We start from the raw sequence: 15,291 nt of genomic DNA, 5'->3' as shown, positions 1-15,291 counted from the left end.
TCGATGGTCATGTCGATGGTCTTGTGCAAAGTCCTCTACTCGCGTCCAAGGATTCCCTCGTTCGGTATAAGATACGCCTCGACAGAAGCTCCCCTACCAACCTTCTTCCTAAGGAATGACGAGGTCGGAGCCGTAGAACCTCTCCAAAACCTTAGCCAATACCACTCAAAACCCTAGCTGAAGCCCTCTGTCAAGTTGGGGAAAAGATGGAGAAAAGAATGCTGAAATCGGGGCTGAATCGGCTTTAAATAGGGCTGGAATCGGGCGACCATACGGGCATGTGGATCTTTCACACGCCCTTATGGAATTTCCACACGGGCGTGGATAATTTAAACATGCCCGTGTGTGTTCTCTGAATTCCTGTTTTATCGGCCGACTGTGAATAGTGCTGCTACAGTATCCGTCCTGAATAGCTTCCGGAATCCATGCTTTCATCGGGGTAACGCAAATGGGCACACGTTCACGTTGTGGATCACTTGCTTCTTTAATGATAGACAAGTTGGTGGAGCTCTTGTTCTATGTGGATAAGTCGGAATGCTCGAGTGTGACTGCCCTCGTGCCCCTCCAAATGGATGTGCGAACTCAAATATGAGGAGGTTGGCACAGACTCTAGCATCTCACACCCGACCAATGTCTTCGCGTTTGAACTTTAGGAAGATTTCCCCCAAAATCGGTGTATTATGATCCACATTGGCTTCTTTCCTTCATAATCGGCCTCACAACCCTACCTGCACGAAAAAACATAAAAACACACATATTAGTGTAAAAACCCGAGAAGAGTAATGCTCAACATAAGGAAAGAATGCTTCGCTTTAATATCACACAAGCACTTATCAAACTCCCCCACACTTAAGCTTTTGCTTGTCCTCAAGCAAACATTAAAACATTCTGTGCATTGATGAACAAAATATTGAAAGTGCTTGGCCTTAGGTTTCACCAAGGTATACAAAGAGAGTATTCTACAAGTAAGGAAAATTTCAACATTAAATACAAAAAATCAAAGCTCTAGCTAAAAACTTGAATCAAAAAAGACAACAAACCCGAAATCGTGTACGTGTGTGAACTCACTCAAAACAACCCAAGGTATACTCCTCAAAGTTCTAAGTACAAGGGACTTATTTATCTACAAAAGTGACAACAATTTCAAAGATGGTAGTAGCTTCACACATCCTCTAATGTAGCCCTTTCCAAAGCGGCCGCTAAGGTGGCTTTCACACTTTCGAGGTGGTAGCTCTTTCTACCGGAGTGGTAGCTTTCACTCATCCTATGAGATAGCTCTTTCTCTCATTAGGGCATAGGTAGTATCCGATTTATGAGAGTAGCTTCATACTTCGTAGGTGGTAGCTCTTTCCACCCAACAAGCACAAATAAACAATAAAACTATTTTTTTCCTTCTTTTCATTTTTTTTTGGGAATTTAACACAAGAAACAACTATAACTAGTCCCTTTAACATCAAACTTGAGTATCCAAAAGAGTCTAATAAGGGAGTAGTATAACAAGTATAAATCGGGTAAAAATTCCTAGACATTCAAGCAAAACTAGAGCATGAAAATATTCAATGTTAAAAATTTTCCTAAACTCAAAAATATAATCAATGCAACTAGGGTGAACCGCCATTGGCTATGTGAGCATATATCAATCAAGAACAATAGAAAAGATGTGTGCACTATGAAACTTCCTCCCACACTTAAGTTGTACATTGTCCCCAATGTACACGTGCAAGCTCACTTAGAATATATATCAATGAAGAATATATGTGGGAGAAGCAATAAAAACAATACTCCCCTGAATCCTAGTGTTGCGTTTGATGGAGCTATGTCCTTGGGAGTAATGTTTCGACGTGTTGCGAAGCTCATACTGGCAAGTACCGAAGCACCTTGGCCGTACCCATGACAAAGTCTCAATTCCCAAGATGACAAGACCATCTCCACACATACACGAGGGGGTTCAGTGAAGCTCAATAAAAACAAAATCAACCCAAGTATATAAAAGATAAAGCAATGAATACAACTCAAGATGCAAAATGAAAATAAACTCAGAAGGAGAATCCTTTCTGAGTGAACAAGTCTAAAATGAAATGCATAAAAGTAAAAGAAATAAAAGTCAGGTGTTGGCGTTGTCCTCTGGCTCAACTGTTGTTACTGCTGGTGGTGTTAAATCGAAGGGTGCTGGCGGAAGTGGTGAGGGAGATGCCCGAGGAGGTGGTGGGGGAACCAGTGGCCTGCTCATCAGTAGCCGCTGTATCATGTTGAAATGGTCTAATATCTCAATGTACTACACTGCCTGGATAGCTCGGAGTTCCACTATCTCGGTCCGAATCTCACCCACATCGCTCTCAAGCCTCTCAATACGGTCATAAGCTCGAGGACCCTGTGCTGCGAGGGGTCTGGAAATCTGTCGGGAACCCTCCGCAGTATCTCCTCCACTCCTGGTGGTCTCTGGGGTAGCTGTAGCAATAATATAGACCCCTAGCCCACATCTCAGTACCAAGCCCATCATCCCGATCATCTCAAACGTAAGAGGTGTAGGCACAAATGTCCTCTCAGCACCACTTAAAGCATCCCCGAAACCCATTCCCAAGATGAGCCTGGGGATGTAAGGGCCAGCAAATAATAAACCCACTCTCACAGACTGACCCTGGTACCTCAGAATATCCGCTAATATGCACCCCAAGTGAATCGACACATTACGGGCCATGGAGTATAAAAAGAGCAAATCATGCATGGTCAGAGTAGCTGTGTTATAGGCTCCACCTGACACTGACATGCTGATAACCGGGTGCAAATACCTGTAGCTCAACTAGGATAGGCTAGTGGCCTTCGACATCCCCGATTCATACTCCCCATGTCCACACAGAATCCTATACACATGATGTGGAGTCACTGATACTGGAAAATCCGCAGGTAAACATCCATACTCCACTGTACCTGTATATGCAACATCGTATAGGCCCATCCGAATTGAAAACTTAGTGACACTCATGGAAAATGGATGTCCGAATGCCCGAAACTGTATAGCCTCCATAGTGTCAAATCTCCCATGCATCAGATGAAACTCAAAAGATGCTAAAACCTCAAGCGTCAATGCGCTGTAAGATGCCTCGCTGATCGTCAGTAGCCTCCTCTAGCTTCCTACTGCTAGCATCTCATCAATCTCATCAGCTAGCTCATCACCCCGCTGAATATCTCTTAGCACTTGTAAATCCACAAAATGAGTCTGAACAAAACCAAGTGCTGAAAGTTTCTCAAATCGAGTCTGATGCTCAGGATTTGAGAAATCCATATGTATTAGCTCGGGTGGGGAGACTCTGAGACGCTTAACTTCGTTCTTCCTCACTCGCGGTACCATACCTATAATACAAAAAGAGGAGAACGATCAAAGAAGCTCAAGAGCGGTGTATTGCAGAATTCCAGGGCGTGAAAAAAACCGCATGAGTGCACAATAATTCTCAAAAAATAAACTTTAAAAATGCTTTTAGACGCTTTCTAAACATGCACCATGCATTTTTAAATGAAAATTCGTGCTCATGAAGACATTTAATCCACGAAAAACAAGAGTTGGCGAAGAAAAAAAATTACCGATGAAATAAATGCGAAAACTCTGAAAATCGGCACGATATGCAAAGGAAAATCCTCCAAAACAACGGTGACCGGTTGAGAAGATGATCAGAAGTAGTTTTTAGGCGACTGGAGATGAGGAAGGAGATGGTTCACAATGTTTTTAAGAAAAAAAAAATCGCGTCTCTTGGAATTCTGTGCATCCTCACGGGCGTGTGGAAATTGCCCACGCCCGTGCGCCTCATTACAAGAGAGCCACAGGGACGTACACACATCCCTGTGCGCTCTTGGGAAAACACTTCTTCGACTCTGACTGCTGTGGATTTCTTAAAAACACATCCCTGTGCGGAAAATACCCACGCCCTGTGCGGACGACCCACAGGGGCAGCTGCACGCCCCTGTGGATTTCTTAAACATCCGAGAAAATTGCCAAGTGTTCTACACGCCCGTGTGGAAATTCCGCACGGGCGTGGACATTCACATGCCCAACTCAGAGGGGCAGCCACACACCCCTGTGTTTTCTCGGGATGGAGAGAACTCCTCTGCAAAATTTCACACGGGCGTGTGAAAATTACCCACGCCCGTGTGTGGTTCACAAAGTCGCCCACAGGGGCAAGTCCACGCCCCTGTGTGCTCTCGGGACAATCCGCCCAACTCTGCAGGAATTCACACGCCCATGCAGAAATTACCCACGGTCGTGTGACAGTCGTATGGTCATTCACAAGGGCAGCCACACGCCCCTGTGCCTTCTCTGGATGAGCTCGGAATACATATACACGAGCGTGTGGAAATTCCACACGCCCGTGCGTTTTCAGTGGATGCCTTATAAAGAAATGCACGCTCTGCAAAAAATCTCTGAACTTGTTTACACACTCAGAGCCTGCCTTATTATGCAAATTTTACCAGTGAAAAACATGAAATAGAGCTCAAACGACCAAACTTCGCCAATTCCACATTAAAACACACGATGAGTTTAAAAATCCACAATAAAATCGCAGCACAAGCATCTAAAAATCAAGACACCAACACTCCACAATTTATTGATGCAAAACACTACATTATTCAACTAAGAAAAAATAGTAAACACTTGGGTTGCCTCCCAAGAAGCGCTTGTTTAATGTCACTAAGATTGACATACCTTGTCTTACCTCACGGGTGTTCATAGATGAAGGTTGCCCTCTTACCCATGACTTGAAAGAATGATGAGCACAATATATTGAAAGTAGAGGGTGTATTATCGGGCTTGGGGCCACCTAGCAATGATTCATCCAACTCCTTCCGTTCATGGACGTCTTTAACAGCCTTGGAGTGTTTCCGGTAGCGTCTCCTAGCCCTCTTCATTTTCCGGAGGACCTTCTTCAGGATCCCCGGGGCAGATGATACTTCTTCCGTTAATCCAAGCATCATTACATCTTCATGTCCCTCCTCTTGGTCGAACAAACCTTCATACGGATCCGGATTGAATATTTCCTGCATGTATTCATCAACAATCTCATCAGTACTGTATAGAAAGTATAAAGTATCATCAAAATCAAGAGAATGCCGCATGGCTTCAGCAAGGCGGTATGTGAGCTTGTCATCTCCAACTCTCAATATGAGCTCTCCGCCATCCATATCAATCAATACTTTGGAAGTCTGCAAGAACGGTCTCCCAAGTATCAAATGTACATCTGCATCCTCGTCGACGTCTAGCACTACAAAGTCAACCAGAAAAATGTACTTGTCCACCATGACAAGCACGTCTTCACTGATGCCTCTCAGATGTCGCACTGTTCGGTCCGCTAGTTGCAAAGTCATCCGAGTAGGCCTAGGCTCGCCCAAGCCTAGCTTTTGAAAAAGGTGTATGGCATAATGTTGATACTGGCCCTGAGTCCGCCAATGCCATTTCCTCACCTAGATTGCCAATATTACACGGAATGATGAAGCTTCCCGGGTCTTTCTTCTTGTTCGGCATGTTCTTTTGCAATACCGCCGAGCATGAAACATCTAAAATCACTGAAGCACTTTTCTCCAACTTCCTCTTGTTAGTCAACAAGTCTTTCAAGAACTTCGCATACTTAGGCATTTGGGCCAATGCCTTAACAAAAGGAATATTGATGTGGAGTTGTTTGAACAAACTCAGGAACTTCTTGTACTGTGCAGGAATATTAATGTGGTGCTCCCCTGGGGAGTCACACGGGTATGGGTAATTTCCACACGCCCATGTGGATGTGCTAAACACCAAGAGATGCGGCTTTTCTTTAAAATCTATTCACGTTTCTTTTTCTTTACACTCCCAAACACTTAGAGAACACATCCTTGTACTCTCCCAACTCCTCACCGTCATTTTAGAGAGATTTCACTCGAGTTTTTTGGCCAATTTCAAGTTTTTCATCATCATCTCGTCAGTAAACCGTTTTCCTCGTTTTTTGCCAAATCTTGATTTCTTTTGTTTAAATCTGGTGAATGTTGTTTTGTTTACATGTTAAATGGTTGGTGCATGCTTTTAGAGTGGTTTAGAACAAATTTTAGATGTATTTTTGAGGATTCTGCATAGAGGCATGTGGTTTTCACAACCAATGGATCCACACGGGCATGTGGAATTTCCACACAACCGTGTGGATTTATGCAAAATAGTTTGTGAGTTTATTTGATCAATTTTATTTTCAATTCTTACAGATATGACTCCTAGATCAAAGAAGCAAGACGAGAGGTATCCCAGGGAGGATTCCCTAGAGCCTGAGAACTTAGAGTTTACAATTCCCAAGCCTTAGGCTCACTTTGAGCGACTATCGAAGCTCAAGTTTGGACGGCTCATTTCCCAGATGTGATTGCGATCAGGGAGATTTAGTAAGCTGATGACATGGCAGATGAGGTTGAGCAGTTGCTTGCCGTGGGGAGTTACCGCCATTTATTACTGATTCGTGTGCTTGCCATTCGTATGCTGACATTGGAGGTGTCAGCATCTTTCGAGTTCAGCCGTTCCTAAGTAGCTTTGACAGTGTAGATGCCATTCAGTTCAAAGTGTTCAGACAGTGTCATCGTATGAGTGTCACACAGTTTTCTATCCGAATAGAACTTTCTGACGATGCGTTTACCGATATTAAGGAGTATGATCGACTACCTACTAATTATCGCGGCAGTCTGATACCTCAGAGGGTATATAGGGCGTTATGTGGTTAGCGGCATCACAAGCTAAGGGTGTCCAAGGCCACGTGCCTTTCTCGACCTGCATACCATTACTTGCATGCCTTTCTTAGCAAGTTGGTGAATGGATGGGGCACCAGCACAAGGGTCCTCAGCCAACAGGTGCTACTGTACTTGTATTCTATGGTATATAGCTAGCCGATCCATCTTGGCCACATACTAGTAGAGTACATGAGGCATCACGGGTAGTATGCCAGGATCAGGGTTATTTTCTCAGGCCCCTACATCACCAGGCTCATCATGGGTATGAGTCATTTGGACATCATTCGGGGGCCGAGAAGATTATAGTACCCTCTTCCCTTGGCCTAGAGATGATGAGACTCATGGAGATGATCAGGAGGTATAGAGATGTTGTTTATGTGCTGAATATGCCCCCACTAGAGACAGCATAGGCCAAGGGTGATGCAGCAGGGGGGTCTCAACCGACACAGGAGCCCCAGTAGTTGTACATAGAGATAGAGGCACCTTCCACAACATAGGAGCCACCTCATGTGCGCATTTTCTCTCCACCTTAAGCCCATGATCATTTTGAGAGGCTCGAGAGTGCTGTGGGGGTGCTACAAAGTGACCTTGCCGAGGTTCATGCGCTACAGGCCACGAACCACATGGATGTTATGGCTCATCTCGACATCTTATAGCAGATTCTCGAGTGAGACGCGACATAACCCTTTGTTATGAGATGCCGCACTCCTCAGGCATCACCGGCAGCACCATCACCACCAAAGGCACCATCCACTTCAGTAGTAGTAGCAGCGGAGCCTGAGATAATACCAGACACCGACGCTTGATGCGTCTTTTATTTTCTTTGCATTTATGTTTTGCTCTTGAGATTATTTTGCTCTTGTTGAGCTTCACTGAACCCCCTTGTGTATACATGGAAATGGTCTTGTGAATATGGGATTTGAGGACTACTCATGGAACTCAACTCTCAAGGAATATAGCTCTATCAAATGTACCATTAGGAGTTCAGGGGAGTATTTTTTTAATTGCCTACCTTCAGATATGTCATTGATTGTTATACTTTTTATTGTACTTGCATGCGTACATTGAGGGCAATGTACATCTTATGTGTGGGGCAGGGGGAGTTTACATTACACATTTCCATTCCATAAGTTTTAAACGAAAATGCTCATGTAGCCAATAGAGGTTTACCTTAGTTGTAATGGTTGTATTCTTAAGTTTAGGAGAATTTAACATTGAATTTTTTCATGCTCTAGTTTTTACTTGGACTTTTAGGAATTTTTGCCCGATTGATACTTATTGCACTACTCGCTCATTAAACCATGTAGAAACTCAAGTTTGATATTTACGGAACTAGTTTAGCTGCTCTTTGTTGTTAGTTTCTTCTAAAAGAAATGGTTAAATGAAAAGTAAAAGGAAAATATACTTGTTTTAGGTTGTGCATTTGTTGTGGAAAGAGCTACAACCTATGAAGTATGAAGCTACTCTCATAGGTCAAATACTAGTTATGCCGTAATGAGAGAAAGAGCTATCTCATGGGATGAGTGAAAGCTACTACCCCGGTAGAAAGAGCTACCACCTCGAAAGTATGAAAGCCACCTTAGCGGCCGCTTTGGAAAAGGCAACCTTAGAGGATATCTGAAGCTACTACTGTCTTTTTGCTTTGTTTTGTAAATAAATAAATCCCTTATACTTAGAACTTTGAGGAGTATACTTTGGGTTAACTTGAGTGAGTTTACACACACTTACATGATTTCGGTTTTGTTGTCCTTTTTTATTCGAATTTTTACCTAGAGCATTGATTTTTCGTATTTGGTGTTGAAATTTCCCTTACTTATAGGATGCTTCTTTTGCATACTTTTGGTGAACCTAAGGCCAAGAACTTTCTATATTTTATTCTTCTATACTTCAATGGTTTATTTTTGCATGAGGACAAGCCAAAGCTTAAGTGTGGGGGAGTTTGATAAGTACCTGTCTATTAGTAATATGAAGTATTCTTTTCCTAGAATGAGCATCATTTTTTCTTAGATTTTATCGTTCATATATGTGTATTTGTTTTACTTTTGTGCATGTAGGATTGTGGAGACAAGTATGTAAGAAAGAAGCCAAAGTAGGTTGTGAATGCATGTTTGGACATTAACCAGGTCCAACTCAAAGGGGCAAGCACACGCCCTGTGTCTTCTCGGGATGGAGGAGAGCTATACTGCAGAGAACCATACAGGCGTGCGAGAAATACCCACGTCCGTATGGGAAATACCCACGCCCGTGTGGTTGTCACAGGTTCACCCACAGGGGTTACTCCATGGCCCTGTGTGCTCTCGGGATAAATTGCTAAGTCCCTACAGGAAAATGCATGCAAGTGCAAAAATTACCCACGGGCATGAGGAAGTCACAAGGTCGCTCACAGGGGCTTGTCCACGCCCTTGTGTCTTCTCTGGTCGAGCTCGCAATACAAAACCAACGGCGTACAGAATTTCCCCATGCCCGTGCATTTTCTCCCAATGCCTTAGAAAACTCCAGGCTCTATTGAAAATTTCTAAACATGTATACACACTCAGATCCTGCCCTATTATGCAAAATACACCAGCGAAAAACATGAGAAACTAGCTCAAAAGACCAAAACTTCATGAAAACCACATGAAAACACACGATGACATTAAGAGTCCATAATAAAATCACAGCAAAAGCAACTAAAAATCAAGATACCAACACTCAACATTTTATTTATGCAAACACTAAGCTAACAACTAAGAAAATAGTAAACACTTGGGTTGCCTTCCAAGAAAATCTTGTTTAATGTCACTAAGCTTGATGTACTTGATAAGTGCTTGTGCAATATGAATGCGAAGCGTTCATTCCTTATGTTGAGCATTACTTTTCTTAGGTTTTTACATTAAAATGTGTCTTTTTATGTTACTTATACGCAGGTAGGGCTGTGAGGCCAAGTATGAAGGAAATAGGCCAATGTGGATCATAATGCACCTATTTTCGAGGAGATCTTGCTAAGGTTCAAACGCGAAGACATAGGACAGGTGTGAGATGCTAGAGTGTGTGCAAATCTCCTCTCATTCGAGTGAGTACATCTATTTAGAGGGGCACAAAAGTAGTCACACTCGAGCATTCCGTCTTATGCATACAAGAACAAGAACAAGAACAAGAACCCCACCAACATATATATCATTGAAGAAGCAAGTGATTCACGATGTGAACGTGTGCCCGTTTGCGTTACCCAGATGAAAGTTTGGAATTAGGAAGTTATTCAGGTCTAAGACTGTAGCAGAGTACTGTAGCAATAACCTAGCAGTTACTGTAGCAGCACTGTTCATAGCCGGCCAAGAAATCAGAGAAACAGAGAATCCACATCGGCATGGGGAAATTATCCACGCCCGTGTGGAAATTCCGCACGGGAGCGTGTACCGTCCACGCCCGTGGAGTTGCCCGATTCCAGCCCTATTTAAAGACAATTCAGCCCCGATTTTGGTATTCTTTTCTCCATCTTTTCCCCAACTTGCGAGAGGGCTTCGGCTAGGGTTTCGAGGGGTATTAGCCAAGGTTTTGGAGAGGTTCTACGGCTCTGACATCGTGATTCCATTAGGAAGAAGGTTGGTAGGGGAGCTTCGATCGAGGTGTATCCTATACCGGACGAAGGAATCCTTCGACGACGAGTAGAGGACTTTCCACAAGACCATCGACACGACCATCGAGGGGGTTTCTTTATGGATTCATTGCTTTTACATTCTATTTCTTTGATTGTACTTAGCTCTATGGAGAGCTAAACCTCTAGTGGGTACTTGGGTGATTGTGAACCCTAGGATGTATTCGTTTCATTGAACTTCTTTATTATGCTTTCAATAAATTGATGTTTATTGTGAGTTCCAACCTTGAATGCTTGATTGTATGAACATTTCCCCTAGAGTGACACTAGGGTTGAGAGTTCTTGTTGGTAACCTTGTGAGTGAGTGACACACCACGAGCATTAGACAAAGCTAGGTTGGAGAGGGTTGAGAGGGTGAGTCGAGAGGTACAGGAGCGTCCCCTTTCCCCTCCGACGTGATAGATTCTACCTCTGTTCCTCGAGTTCTTTGCGGCCATAATAGAGTGAATGGTCTAAGGGATGAACCTCCGCTGGGGCCTAGTTGCGCGTGTAATGGAGTGAAGCGTTGAGGTGATCTTAGTATCTAGGGCTTAATTGTGGCTGGGGACCTTCCTCCTCGACCAAAGGTTTAGGTCTAAATCTAGGAAGAGGTTTATCACTTGGAATCCCTAGAGCTCATTGCAACTCTATGCGAGTGCTTGGTGTTGAGATTGTTCGATTTCTCCTCCGGGACATGTTTAGAGTTAGGCACAGTTGACCTTAGATTTGGTACTATGTATGTAAGATTTCCACGACTAACCATTGCATTGATTAGGAAGCATAATAGAGAGTTCTTGCACTTGAAGCGATTATCCTAGGTGAAGCATCATCCGTGTACCCCATCTTTATCGATTGCCTTGCCTCCTCCTTACTTTTGCTCTCTTACTTGTTGCTTTTAATTTCTAAGAATTGAATCATTACCACACTCATCATTGTTGATACTCCACATAGCTAAGAATCAAATTAAGTGTCTTTACTCCCTACTCCCTGTGGATTCAACCCCGCTCACCCGGGATTATTATTTCGACAAACCAGTGCACTTGCGGGATATAAGCAAGGAGACCTTGTCAGTACTGTATCTTACCTCACAGGGGTTCATAAATAAAGGTTTCCCTCTTACCTATTACTTGAAAGCATGATGAGTGAAGTCTCTTGAAGGTAGAAGGGGAATTGTCGGGCTTGGTTCCACCTAGTAGAGGTTCATCCTACTTGTTCGGTTCGCGCACATCCCCAACAGCCTTGGGGCGTTTCCGGTGGCGTCTCCTCACCCTCTTCATCTTCCGGAATATCTTCTTCATGATCCCCAGAGTAGATGCCACTTCCTCCATTGAACCAAGCATCAGTACTTCCTCAATGTCCAACACTTGGTCGAATAAACCCTCGTACGGGTCCGCATTGAACATTTCCTGCATATATTCATCAACAATCTCATTAGTAGTGTCAAAAAAGTAAAGAGTATCATCAAAGTCAAAAGAATGTCGCACGGCTTCGGCAAGGCGGTATGTGAGTTTATCATCTCAATCACTCAAAGTCAACTCCCCGCCGTCCATATCGATCAATGCCTTGGAAGTGCGCAAGAATGGCCTCCCAAGTATCAAAGGTACATCCGCATCCTCATCGACGTCCAACACTACAAAGTCTACAGGAAAAATGTACTTGTCCACCTTGACAAGCACATCTTCAATGATGCCCCTCGGATGTCTCACCGTTCGGTCCGCCAATTGCATTGTCATCTGAGTAGGCCTAGGCTCTCCCAAGCCTAGCTTTTGAAAGAAAGTATACGGCATGACATTAATACTAGCCCCTGAGTCCGCCAATGCCATTTCTTTACCCAAATTGCCAATGTTGCATGGAATGATGAAGCTTCCCGGGTCTTTCTTCTTGGTCGGCATATTCTTTTGCAAGACCGCCGAGCAAGAAGCATCTAGAATCACAGAGGCACTCTCCTCCAATTTCCTTTTGTTGGTCAACAAGTCTTTGAAGAACTTTGTATACTTAGGCATTTGGGATAATGCCTCAACAAAGGAATGTTGATATGGAGTTGCTTGAACAAACTCAGGAACTTCTTGTACTATTCATCCCCTTGATCATTCTTCAATCTAGAGGGATAAGGGATTCTTGGCTTGAATGGTGGAGGTGCCACCTCCTTCTCTTTTCTTGCTTCCTCCTCAACCTCTATGACCTCGGGTGCGTCTACATTGGGCTTCTCACTCGGAAGCCTACCCTCAACCTCATTACCACTTCTCAAAGTGATCGTCTTCACATGCTCTCTAGGATTGGTGTCATTATTACTCGGCAAGCTTCCTTGTGGTCTGTTCGATAGATACTTCACAATTAGCCCCCCTTGATTCCCAAGATTATGTAAAGATGCGGTGTGGTTACAAAGTGTAGCCTCGACTGATTGAAACCTTGTATCTGATGATTGCACAAACTAGTTAAGGCCTTCTCTAAATTGGTCATTCGGGGTTCCAAGCCTGAAACTCGGTTCTCCATGTTTGGGGCTTGTTGTTGTTGGAAACCCGTTGGTACCATGGCCTTTTTTGCTCCTTGGTTGCTCCTTGAAAAATTGGGATGACTCTTCCAACCCGGATTGTTGGTGTTGCTATATGGATTCCCATGGTTCCTCATTGCATTACCCACAAAATTGACTTTCTCCACTGAAGATGCATCAATAATAGAGATCGGGCAATCGGAGGGAGCATGTCCTCCACTGCATCCGGTGCAAGTAGTCACGGCCGCCACTCTATTAGAAATTAGAAGGTCTAACTTCTTACTCAATGATTCCACTTGAGCTGCCAATGAAGTTACTACATCTATTTCATGAAGGCCAACTACTTTTTCCTTTCCCGAGCATTCAACTGATAAATGTTCATGGCCATGTCCTCTGCCAATTGTCAGGCTTCTTCTGGGGTTTTACTCCCCATTGTACCTCCTACGGCAGCATCTAGCAATTGCCTTGTGCTCGGATTCAACCCATTATAGAAAGTCAAAATAATCATCCATTCGGGAAATCCATGTTGTGGGCATCTCCGCAAAAGATCCTTGAAGAACTCCCATGTCTCAAATAATTACTCTAGCTCCATCTGCACAAATGACGATATCTCATTGTGAAGCTTGTCCGACTTCCCCGGAGGAAAGTATCTAGCACGAAAAGCTTTGACCATCTCGTTCCAAGTCTTGATGGATGCCTTGGGCAAAGAATGTAGCCACTACTTGGCTCTTCCCTTGAGAGAAAATGGGAAAGCCCTCAATCTAATAGCATCATCTGATACACCGTTAATCTTTAGGATATCACAAACTTCCAAGAAATTCTTTATATGGTTGTTTGGACCCTCATCGGCAAAATAATTAAACTGCACTGACTGCTGAATCATTTGGATGAATGCTGGCTTCAGCTAGAAGTTCGGAGCTGTAATTGGAGGTCACACAATACTCGATTGTGTACCCAAAACTGAGGGTCTAGCATAATCAGAAAGTGTCCTCTGTTGCTCATTCTGTTCTGCCATATTATCTGACCCTTCAACTTATATTTCAGCTTGATTAGACAGTTCTTGCATAGGTTCTTTTCCTCTTCATCTGATTATAAGTTCAAGTTCAGGATCTCCTTCAATCAATATCGAAGGGTTTCCTCGGGTCATAACCTGGAGTTGCACCAAAAGAAAGAAAACAAATAAGAACGATGATAGAAAAAGAAGATGTGAAATAGAATGAATGAATGAATAGCTAAGAAAACAAAGTGCAAAGTATCTCTAAACATCTACTCCCCGACAATGGCACCAAAAACTTGACAAACGCCTCTTGAGTATTGATAAGTGCTTGTGTGATAAGAATATGAAGTGCTCTTTCCTTATGATGAACATTACTTTTCTCGATTTTAATGCTAATATGTGTGTATTTATGTTATTTTCATGCATATAGGGTTGTGAAGCCAAAGGTTAGAGAAAGAAGCCAATGTAGATCATGAATGCACCATTTGGAGGAAGTCTTGAGAAGGTTCAAACGAGAAGACATAAGTCGGGTTTAAGATGTGAGAATGTGTGCCAACCTCCTATTATTCAACTTAGCAAAACGATTTGGAGGGCCACAAGGATAGTCACATTCAAGGATTTTGGCTTGTGCATGTATAGCAAGATCTCCACCAACTTGTCCGTTTATTGAAGAACCAAAGCGATCTACGGTATAAACGTGTGCCCGTTTACTTACCTCGATGAAAACATGGATTCGGCAGTGTTTCGGGCTAGTACTGTAGCAGAGCATTGTAGCAAAACAATGTAATAGGTGCTATTCACAGACGGCCGAAGAAGGAGTAAAACAGAGAATCTACACGAGCATGTGGAAATTCCACACGCCTGTGCGAAAAATCCATAGGTGCGCCCACATGGGCGTGTGGATTTCCGATTCCAGCCCTATTTAAGGCCGATTTCAAAACTGATTTCGGAAATTCTTTTCTCTATCTTTTCCCCAACTTAAGAGAGGGTGGCGGTGACAAGGTCCCCTTGCATATATCCCCCAAGTGCACGGGTTTGTCGAAGTAATAATCCCGGGTGAGCGGGTATTGAATCCACAGGGAGTAGGGAGTAAAGACACTTAATTCGATTCTTAGCTATGTGGAATATCAACAATGATAAGTGTGACAATGATTCAATTCTCAACAATTAAAAGCAACAAGTAAGAGAGCAAAAGTAAGGAGGAGGTAAGGTAATCGATAAAGATGGGGTACTCGGATGATGCTTCACCTAGGATAATCGCTTCAAGTGCAAGAACTCTCCATTATGCTTCCTAATCAATGCAATGGTGAGTCGTGGAAATCCTTACATACATAGTCCCAAATCTAAGGTCAAGTATGCCTAACTCTATTCATGTCCCGGAGGAGAGATTAAATAATCTCTCAACCTCGCACTCGAATAAAGTTGCAATGAGCTCTAGGGATTCCAGGTGATAAATCTCTTCCT

The 15,291-nt window shown here is 43.3% G+C and overlaps 1 non-coding gene across 1 annotated transcript; it reads left to right on the top strand.

Annotated features, from left to right (window-relative positions):
• Positions 1–13,348: 13,348 nt before the first annotated feature.
• Positions 13,349–13,454, top strand: LOC120253653. Its single transcript, XR_005534363.1, has one exon. It is a non-coding gene; the product is annotated as a small nucleolar RNA R71 (small nucleolar RNA).
• The last annotated feature ends 1,837 nt before the right edge of the window (positions 13,455–15,291 follow it).

Source organism: Dioscorea cayenensis, unplaced genomic scaffold (genome assembly GCF_009730915.1).
Source record: "Dioscorea cayenensis subsp. rotundata cultivar TDr96_F1 unplaced genomic scaffold, TDr96_F1_v2_PseudoChromosome.rev07_lg8_w22 25.fasta BLBR01000146.1, whole genome shotgun sequence".
In the NCBI taxonomy this organism is placed as follows: domain Eukaryota; kingdom Viridiplantae; phylum Streptophyta; class Magnoliopsida; order Dioscoreales; family Dioscoreaceae; genus Dioscorea; species Dioscorea cayenensis.
Note: the sequence above shows the minus strand (reverse complement) of the source record. Positions and strands in the feature narration are given on the sequence as shown.